This window comes from Coffea eugenioides, chromosome 3 (genome assembly GCF_003713205.1).
Source record: "Coffea eugenioides isolate CCC68of chromosome 3, Ceug_1.0, whole genome shotgun sequence".
Classification (NCBI taxonomy): Eukaryota; Viridiplantae; Streptophyta; class Magnoliopsida; order Gentianales; family Rubiaceae; genus Coffea; species Coffea eugenioides.
The window spans coordinates 27,235,968-27,246,749 of record NC_040037.1 but is presented as its reverse complement, the minus strand read 5'-3'; the positions used below and the strand labels follow the sequence as shown (position 1 = coordinate 27,246,749).

Sequence of the window (10,782 nt, the reverse complement as noted above, 5' to 3'; positions counted from 1 at the left end):
CCAAACATAGAATAGATTATTTTTCAATATATCCTATCTAACCCAGAATTAACCAAATACTAAATAACTTGGATTATTTATCCGATGATAACTCAACCCATGATTAATAATCCGAGAATGAGTTACCCCATCTCATTTGGTCCGTGACAAACCCTAAAGGTATTAGAGATAGTTGTAATTGGTGCGTAAGAAGAAATCTAATGCTGTTTTTTTTAATCTAAACTCCTACTTTAACAAACCAAAACTAGTAGTAAAATGAATCAGAAAAAACCAATAATCCAAATCATATAATATTCCAAATAATCTACTATCCAGACACACTCAAAATAAGTTAATACTACTGTAGTTACTTAGGTTCTCTTTGATAAAATTTAATTTGAATTCTAAAATTCGAATTCTGAAATTTGAATACTGAAACAATTAATTTGTTGTATTTTAAATACTGAGAAGAAATATATGAATGTCTGAATCTATTTATATTATTTGATAAATATTCATAACTGAATGCTTAATAAGCTAAATTGTTTAATTAGAAGAGGATTTTGAATAAAAAATATCAGGTTGTTTAATTGGAAATGGGTGTTGTGTAACAGCCCCACCTCTCCCTAGGGCGAACCCTAGGGTATCAGTGGACTGCCTGCCCAACTCTCACCGGAGCTCAGTCGATCAAAGTACTAATAACTCAAATGAAGCGGGTGAGATATCTTCCAAGCATGGGAGTGTAACCCCAATTAAACACAATCACTACACCAACAATCCAAAAGCTTAGTATACCTATAGCTAAATGTCAACTTACCATTCCACACATAACTTACATAACATAAGTCGAACTTATAGGTTCAAACTTACAGAAGTCAAAAGTAAGGTCTTCTTAAACAAAAGGTTACAATCTCAAAATACAAGTTCAAAACAAAATAAAACTAAGAAAGCTCTTGATCGAATCCATCCCCGATCTGTTAAGGAAAACAAAGGGAATGGGGTGAGCTAAAACCCAGTGAGGTTCCAAGTAAAACAAGTAAGCACATAGCCAAATAAGGGCACCGAAATAGTCAAATAAATACCGTATAATAGGATAACAGTTTAATCACAGTTCAATTCAAGGATACGGGTGGCTTCCAAAAGCCAAATCCATTTGAGATTGATCATAACTGGATCCGTTGACTCTCCGTCAACGTTTGTATTCACAGAATGTAAGTCCGTAGAACACCGCTTTCAGCAATCTCCGTCCACCAATCAACCCCCTACCGGGCCTGCACGCCACAAATAGTAGTTTGGTAATACTCGAGTATACCGATTTCTAGTGATTAGTAAACAGTCCCCAAGGTTTGTCGGCCTTCTTGACCAAACCCTTGGTGGCTGGATACGACCGACTCACCTATGAGGTTGGGTACCCAAACAGTAGCAGTAGTTGATGGGATATCACCCAAATAATTCAAACACAGTCATATATAGAGATATCATATCTCATAAAAACAGTATATAGAGCTTCAGTGAAAAACAAGGGAAGTCGAGTGCGATAAAGTACACACTCGCCTCCATTTTATCAAAACAGTATTTGGCTCTAATAGTCATAAATCAAGTATTTCAGATATTCAGATATTTCACATAGTAGGTAGTAGGTTACATCAAGTGTCTCGGTTATGACCACCATCGTTTCCCAATCCTAGGGCAACGAGTGAAATTGGTAACAAATTAGGTTCATTTTCCACTCAATTGTAGGCTCATTAAGTGACCAAGTAAGTAGGTAAAACTACTAAATTCATCATGCAAATGAGGTCCAAATTACAGTGAAAGTTCATGAGAGAACAAGTTTGGTAGGTGCATGAAAGTTTGACAAAAGAAAATTTTCATTCAAGCTCAAAAGGTTCTTCACGGGTAAAACAGTCGCGCCCGCGCAGTTTTGGGAAAACGGCTATATCTCACTGTAGGAAGGTCGGAATTAGGTGCCGTCAGCGGCGTTGGAAACTAGACTCGAAGCGCTTTCCAACGGTACCAAATTCACACTCTAGATCGTCTCCTATGAGTACCAGTAGCTTAGACAAGTCGGCTGATTTTTCAACTTTGGATCAGCCCTAACCTCAAGCAAAACTGTGAGGACTCGTAAAATTCTTATTTCAAACCCCTATTTTTGGCTCATTCAATTATTTGTTTGGATATTTGCCCCAAATAATATTTTCTAACCTTATTACACCTAAATACATGGAGTTATAGTTTCATTATATTTTTAAAGTGACTTGTTTCAAAAATTAATTTTTAGAAGCTCGTTTAGTGAAAATAGTGAAAACGTGTTTGGAAATTTTAATCGATTGAGAGTATAACAAGTTTGAAAAATAGGAGACTTATACAATGGTCCTAAAATAGGTAATTTTATGTTAAGTACTCAAGTGATAGTTATTAGTACTATCGTTATAAGAAATTCTTGGAAGTTTCGCTTTATCGCGTTTAATTTGGAAATACGCGTTTTCACATGCGCGATTTAATTGAGAGACTTTAGATCCTCATTTTGGGACAATTAAGAGTGAATAATATTTACATGAATATAAGTGTATTGGAGGTGTAGTGCACTAGTGAAATAAACTCGAGAGGAATCGAACATAAAACGCGCGCGTACACGCGCGAAGGAGAGTTGACTTTTGCACCAACTTGGGCCACACATTAAAGCTTCTCAAGGAAGCTTCATTTGATCAATACACTCTCTCTCCTAGTCTCTCTTGGCCGGCCATCAAGCTGCAAAAATAGCCCAAGAGCTCTTCAATTTTCCATCTCCAAATCTTGCACAAATCATCAACCAAATCAAACCAAAATTGAACTACATCTAGTTGAACACTTGGAGATTGTATCTAGCTAAAAAAAGGAGGAGCTTTTCACGGTTTTCTTGGAGCAAGGAGGGACCGAAAATTTCTGTTTTGCACACCAAGTGAAGTAGGTAACGATCAAACCTTGAAAACTTGATTTATGGAAGTTCTAGTGCTCATATATACTCATGCATGTTAGTGGGTAGCATTATTTTGAGGAAAATTTGGTTGTGTGGGCTCTATGAACTCCCACCTTGGATATGTGGACTGATTTGTGATGTTTTGATGGTAATAATATTTATTTAGTGCTTAAAATAGTGGATTAATGTTGGGTTGTTGATAGAAACTCAAGGATGGTGCAATGACCAAAAGTGACCATTTTACCCCTGCTTTGTTCGAGCATTTGGGTGCAAAATTTTGAGGTTCTAATGGCTTTCTTATATTGTTTACATGTTATATTGAGTGTGTAAAATGTTTCATTGAAAAATAACTTGATTTGGTTACCCAAATATTGGATTTACGAAAGCTTAGAAATCTGGAAACTATTCTCGTATTCACCTAGGCAGTGTTTTTGTTTCGGCTATATCTTTTTACTCCAATGTCAAAATCGAGTGCCGTTTGTGGCACTGGAAATTAGACATTCCCAGCTTTCCAACGGTATAAAATGCACGTTCTGGTTCCATCTGAATGAGCCAAAACACTCATTTGAAAATTGCTGTCCTGTTTCATTGTTTCATGGAAGGCAGCACATGAGCTGTAACTTGATGCTCATGAATGAGCTGGGTATGGACAGATTTTGAAAACAGTTTCTCTGAGAAAATATAGCCCTATGAATCTAGTTTTCAACACCATCAACCATGCTCAATTCCGAGATAAATTGAGGGAGTTGTGGCCAAAATTTTGGACTGACTCAGTAATGGAATCCTTTACTTTGGACTAATCATTGACTAATCTTGGTTTGGGACTTGTACTCGAAATTCTTGGTGTAACTTACCTATCAAATATGTCTTGAACCCTTACTATATTTGATTATCCTAAATGGGACATGCTTTAGGCATTTTCCTTGGTCACAAGTTTAGAAAAAGAAATTTCCATGCACAAGGCAGCTTTGCCTTGAAATTTTGGGAACTTGAGTGATTTTGTTAAGTGACTTTCCGTGCTTATTTATCCATGAAATTTGGTAGAGGAATATCCCTTATATGGTATAATAATCATACCAAATTTGGTGCTATTCCGAGTTCGTTTCGTTGTTCAACTAGATTTCCAAAGTTCATGATTTGAGTTTGGGAAACCCTTGTTTAACAAGAAAATTTTGGTAACTTTGGGTCACCATATCTTGGTGCTCAAAAAGTCAATTCTCGTTCCATTTATTTTTATCTAAACATGGATTGCAACTCTAATACAGTTCCAAATTGCAAAGGCTGGTTCAAATTGAGTGAATTTTGCCGAATTTTCAAAATTGGCCAAAAACCAACTTAAAACTGTCTTGATAACTCAAGTTATCAAATTCAAGCCAAAATTTGAATGCCTTCCACTTAGATTCATGGAAAGGTGTCTTCCAAGAACTTTTAGTACTTTGAAAGATGTTTCAAACGGTACCAAATTTTCTAATTTTGGACAACCAGGGAGTAAGTTATGATTTTTCAAAGATTGCACCAAAAATAAAAAATTGTGACCATTTGAAAGGAAATCCGCGCGCGAAACTATTCACTAGAATTCGGCCTTGAATCTGGCCAGTTCTTGGCCGGATAGTCGGCCAGATTGGTGATGGAAATTGAAAAAAATAGAGGCTTGGTCACTGCCTCCAATCCGGCCGGATTGTGACGTGGCCAGCCCTCTTCCGATTTCGGTCGTTCGTTTTGAAATCTATTCGCACGTACTTGTTCCCGTCCAATGATTTTAAGGATAATAAGCCGTTTTTACTTCAATTTTGTAACTCTTTTGAGTCTCGATTTTAAAAGGGAACCCAATCTCGATTTTTAAGATATTTTCTAGACCGTACTAGTGTACAACCTTCCTCATCGCTTGGGGATTATCAGTGATAGTCTATTGTTAAATTGTTCAGGCACACAAGAGGAACTTCAAGAGGATTCCTCGGTGGATGCTTGAACTTTGAGTGCCATTTCTTCTTGCTATTGGGTGAGTGTCAAGTACATGTTACTTGAACTATTGTGAACTCAATGTACGTTTACTTGTTATTGATGACTTGAGATTTTGGAAAATGGAGTCGAGTGTGTACTTTATCGCACTCGTTCTCATTCGAAATGATTTAACTCGTGCTCAAATTGCCTGAATATATCGATTGCTTGAATACATCGATTGCTTGTATATATCAATGCTTGATACATGATATGGTATGCTATGGCTGCATACGTCATTGGAGTGAATCTCCTCGACACACAAATGCACATGGGTACGCCCAAACCTCATTGGCCGACCTTGGACTCGAGCCTGCATGGGTTTGGTCGGGAATCTTGGTGAGCCATGAGATAAAGAAGCTTGACCTATTGAGAGGTCTTGCTTGACATACTCGAATAGTATCGCCACAAACAAATGACAGGCGGGCCCGATACAGGGGTATGTAAGGTGAAAGGGGACAGGTTAAGTGGAGTTCTACGGACTAAATTTACCCGATTGATGGAGTGTCAATTCGTGGAAGTTATTGATCGTGCAAGCGGAATATATCTCTTGAGAGCTCCAGTATCCTTGAGTTGTTTCTGTTTATCTTTCCAGTAAATTGTTAATTATTGAATTATTATTGCTTGGCTTGTAAATTGGGATTGTTATTTCAACAATATGCTTGCCTGTGTGTTCTTGGCCTCACGAGCATTTTGCTCACCCTGTAGATTTGTTTTCCTTAACAGGATTGGGCTTGGAATGAGACTCGGAGGGAACTTCCTTTTATGTACTTTTGGGGACTTTTGTAACAGGGTTCCAATTCTTTTTACTAGAACTTGTAACTATGGTGTATTTTGGGTTGTATTATGGAAACCCGATGTATGGATTGGATAATTGTTAAATATTGTTAAGCTTGAACGCTTCCGCACAAATTGCATTTATATTATTTGGTTATGACGTCTAGTACCGCTATAAGCTTGAACGTAAATTACTTGAGTCCTGGCGAGAGTTGGACAGGTGTCCCGCAGATACCCTTTGGTTCGCCTTAGGGAGAAGTGGGGGCGTCACAAAAACTACATGAGTTCTTGGTGCTATCTTCATTTCTTTTGGTTCAAATTTTTCCAAATCAGTCCTCAAATGTTCATTTACAGGGAGTCAAGTCACCTAGGGCCATTGGTGTTCAAAATGTAACACGTAAACTTGATTAAGAATAACAATATTAGTCTAGTCATCAAGAAAAACCAAACCAGTCCACTATAGACCAAACCACCACTTTACTTGCTCAAATTTTATTCCAACTCACACATGAGCTTAACCTATGTCTTGCCATGTTTTTTAGGCTTGATTAGGGTACAATAAAACCACAAAAATCAAGGAGAAACCCTTCCTTCAAGAACCGGTCAGCCAAGGCAAAGAAGAACAGTTCACACTTTCACATATTCACTCAACCTTCACCCTCCCATGATTTTCATTTAAATAACATATCAAGTGGTAGATCTAACTCTAAAGAGGTTTAAAACATGTTAATACCTCATAAACAAACATGAGCAAAGTCCAAACATTTCATCAAACACTTAGTAGGCATACTAACTAACTCAAATACTACTTGTTTCATTCAAGAGATTAACCCCAAATCTCAACCAAAACATCTTGTAGTTTGCCATTAAAACTGAAAGTTCATGATAAATCATCATAAAACTCTCATCTAAAGATTATTTACCTCTCTTGTAATGAGCTTGAACCACCAAATCAATCCACCAAAAGGAAATCTCCAAGCTTGAATCAAGCACTAGGGTTGGAGGAAAGTTTCTCACTAACTCAAGATCTTTCTCTTTTGATTTTTGCTCTTGATCAACTAGGGTTAGAATGCAAGAATATGGAGTTCTCTCACTTCCTTGACAAGCCTCAAGGAGTTCGGCCACTATGAGGAAAGAAAAGGCTAACCTTAGTTTAAATTGTCTTCTAACCTTTGGTCAAACAAAATACTTGGCTAGGGTTTTGCCAAATAGCCCTTTCTTGTCCACAACAACTTCTCTTAATTCTTTGACTAATGATGTTTTAACCATTCCAAATGTACCAATACCTATTTAACACCTCTAATCTCTCATATAAAGTCTCTACCACAAATAAAAGCCATTTGGCAAAAATGTAAGTGGTGAAATATTTAAAACCAACTCAAGAAATTGTTTTAATTCAAATAAAAGGAAATGAAATGTAATGCATAGGAAATGTTATAACACATAGGGAATATAATGCAATGTCATGTTATAAGTGGTCTAAGTCTTAGAATAAGGCATGTAAATAAAAAAAAATTGTGTTTTAAAATGAGGGTCAATACAAGGGAATTGTTGTAACACATGTAAAATACAATGCTAGGGCATATAATGAATGGTTTAAATTTTAGGACAAGTCATGTAGTTTAGGGAAATTATATTTTAAAGTGAGGGTTCTCACATGTTGAATAGAGAATATCAGGTAGTTATAGATAAGGAATTTGAACGTAAATAACAAATAAAGGTAAATTTCGTAGATAAGATAAGGTAGTTGAAATAAATCTATTGATTCTTGTTAGAATTAAGCATTTAAATTCTTATATTAAAAAAAATGTAAGTGGTGAAATATTTAAAACCAACTCAAGAAATTGTTTTAATTCAAATAAAAGGAAATGAAATGTAATGCATAGGAAATGTTATAACACATAGGGAATATGATGCAATGTCATGTTATAAGTGGTCTAAGTCTTAGAATAAGGCATGTAAATAAAAAAAAATTGTGTTTTAAAATGAGGGTCAATACAAGGGAATTGTTGTAACACATGTAAAATACAATGCTAGGGCATATAATGAATGGTTTAAATTTTAGGACAAGTCATGTAGTTTAGGGAAATTATATTTTAAAGTGAGGGTTCTCACATGTTGAATAGAGAATATCAGGTAGTTATAGATAAGGAATTTGAACGTAAATAACAAATAAAGGTAAATTTTGTAGATAAGATAAGGTAGTTGAAATAAATCTGTTGATTCTTGTTAGAATTAAGCATTTAAATTCTTATATTAAAAATAAATACACACAAGTTTAACAGACGAATTTTTATTTATGGAATACCCAAAATATTTGAATGTACGGAAAAGTTCACTTTCACCACCTTTTTAAGCACTTTTTTTATGGGGATAATTGCAGAAACCTCCCCTGAGGTTTCTGACATTTGCATTGACCTCCCATGTGGTTTGAAAAATTGCTCTGACCTCCCCTGAACTTACTAATATTTGAGAGTACAAAGATTTGTATTTACTTTAAAATATTTAATTTTTGTTAAATACAAAACCTACCAGTTTCCCTTTCGTAAAAATATTAATGTAACACTTTTTCAATTTTAGTTATAAACATTTATGTATTTAATATAAATTAAATAATTCAGAATACAATGCCCATAAAGAGCCAATACTTTATTCATTTAATGGATGAAAATCATAAAGAATTAATACTTTATGGGCCATTTCTTAAAAAATATTTAATTTATATTAAATAGATAACCTACCAATTTTCTTTTTGTAAGAATATTACTGTAACACTTTTTGAATTTTACTTACAAACATTGATATATTTATCATAAATTAAATGTAAATATCCATAAAGACCTGGTACTTTAAATGGGTAATGCGTATTTGCCCATAAACTACACCCCTTAAAGTTTATTAATTGTTAATTGATTTGTAGTACTTTGTCATTCATTGGAATGTAGCATAAAGGGCAAATCTGGTACAAAATTCTAATTTCACTCCCTAACACAATATTTTAATCGTTTGGACTGAATTTGCAAAGAATTAGTAAGTTCAGGGGAGGTCAATGCAATTTTTCAAACTACAAGGAAGGTCAGTGCAAGTGTTAGAAACCTCAGGGGAGGTTTCCACAATTATTCCTTTTTTATGTTATCAAACATATATTTGGTAGAGAGGTCCGTGTCCGTAATTCTTGCTACACTCTTTGCCCTTGGTAGGTTTGGTTTGGTTTGGTTCAGTGTTTTAAGAACCGAACCGGATCGGCTGGTTCGACCGATTAAACCGCAAACCGGTCATGACGCCGGTCCAATTCTATGCTACAGTAGAAATTGTCCAAGAACTGGTCAAGACCGGTCAAAACTGTCAAACCCGATAAACCGGGTTGAACCGCTAATTTCCGATTTTTTAGTTTCCCTCAATATTTTTTTTAAGTTTATAAGTTTTGCAAAATGTGGCTAACAAGAATTGAACTCGAGACCTTTGCTACACAAGACTAACATAGTAACCATTACACAATCACATCCACTTAGTCTTTTATTATACCACGTTTATATAAAAATAAAGGGCAAATTATCCAATTGGTCCTTGAACTCTTTGTCTAGATAAAAATAAACCCCTCATCTATTTTTTTGCTGACTTTAAGCCCTCGAACTTGTAAAATTGGGCACCCGTGACCCTTTTAGCCAGTTTTTCCGGTTTTGCAACCGGAAGGCCAATTCACACGAATGCCAGTGTGCTTTTTCAAAGGGCATTTTTGTACGCATCTTCTAAGCAAAAAGGAACAATTCCTTTTTCTTCCCTCCATCTAACCTAACCTAACCCACGCCTAAAATCCCACAACAAACCAGACCCCGCCGCCAACTCACCTCCCAACCAGAATCAGCTCGTCCGAGCCCCCTCATTTCTCGATCGGGTCAAGTCCTTTAACTTCTTTTCCTACGTCTCCGAGCAGCCCGACCCATTTCACGCCGTGACCCAGAAATCCGACCCACGTGAAGAGCAAGAGCAAAAAAACATTGCGGAGGAAGAAGCTTTGCTGGAGAGTCATCATCATGATGGTTACATGATGAAGAGCAAGTTGGAGACGCAAGTGGAGGCTCCGAGGGCAAATGGTAGCCCTGCTAGAAGGATGAAGAAGGAGGTAGATAGGCGGCGGCAGTATTGGAGGACCGGGAGAAGGTAGATCGGCGGCGGCCGGCGACGATGAGGGAGAGAGATGGGAGGTCTTCGAGTGAAACTGAAACGTTGACGTTTGGGGAGGAGGAACATGTGGACAAGAAAGTGGATGCCTTCATAAATCATTTCAGATAGCATTTGAAACTGCAAAGGTTGGATTCGATTTTAAGGTACAAGGAAATGCTAAATAGGGGCGCTGGGTTGGAGAGCTAATGACACTAATCTTCTTGAGACTTAAAAAAAAAATAAAGCCTTTTCCTCGAGCGAGCTTTTATTTTACTACTACTCAAAATAAGAAGATGTTATGAACCATAACGAGTTTCCTCGTTTAAGTTTACTAGTTGTGCAGGTAGCATTAGATCTTTGGGGTTGACAATATTCTATTACTAGCTACTATGACTTTTATCTAAATCTGTATATGCTGGCTCAGATTTAAACGAGATGGGTTACATCCATTCTTGTTGAGGGAAGAAAGAGGGAAGAAGGAGGAGTTGTTCCTGTCGCGCCCCATTTTTCATAAGAAAAATAAATAAATTAGAATGGTTAAAAAGTGAATTTTTGATTTAAAAAGAAAATGAAAAATATGGGTCTAAATGGGACTTGAAAATGCGACGATTTGACCCAAAATATAGTTTAAAAAGGGTTTTTGAAATAAAAATCGGAGTTGCCACTTGGTATAGAGTTAAGGTGTACCAAATCACCTAAAAATGAATTTTTTAAAGGAAAAAGTAGGAAAAACCCCTTTTAAACGACTCATTGTCCACGTAAACCAACGAAAAAGGTTCGGGAGTCACATTTGCCGAAGGGGAAAGCAAGGATACAAATCCAAGGCACCCCTTCGACCTAGCCAAGGCTAGTTGCGCGATTTAGTCAAGGATTTTCTTATTTTTAACCAAAAGATTTATCACATTTTG

General features: G+C 36.3%; 1 pseudogene; it reads left to right on the top strand.

Moving 5' to 3' along the window:
- The first annotated feature begins 8,987 nt into the window (after window positions 1-8,987).
- LOC113766365 lies at window positions 8,988-10,114 on the top strand (annotated as a pseudogene).
- Window positions 10,115-10,782: the final 668 nt, after the last annotated feature.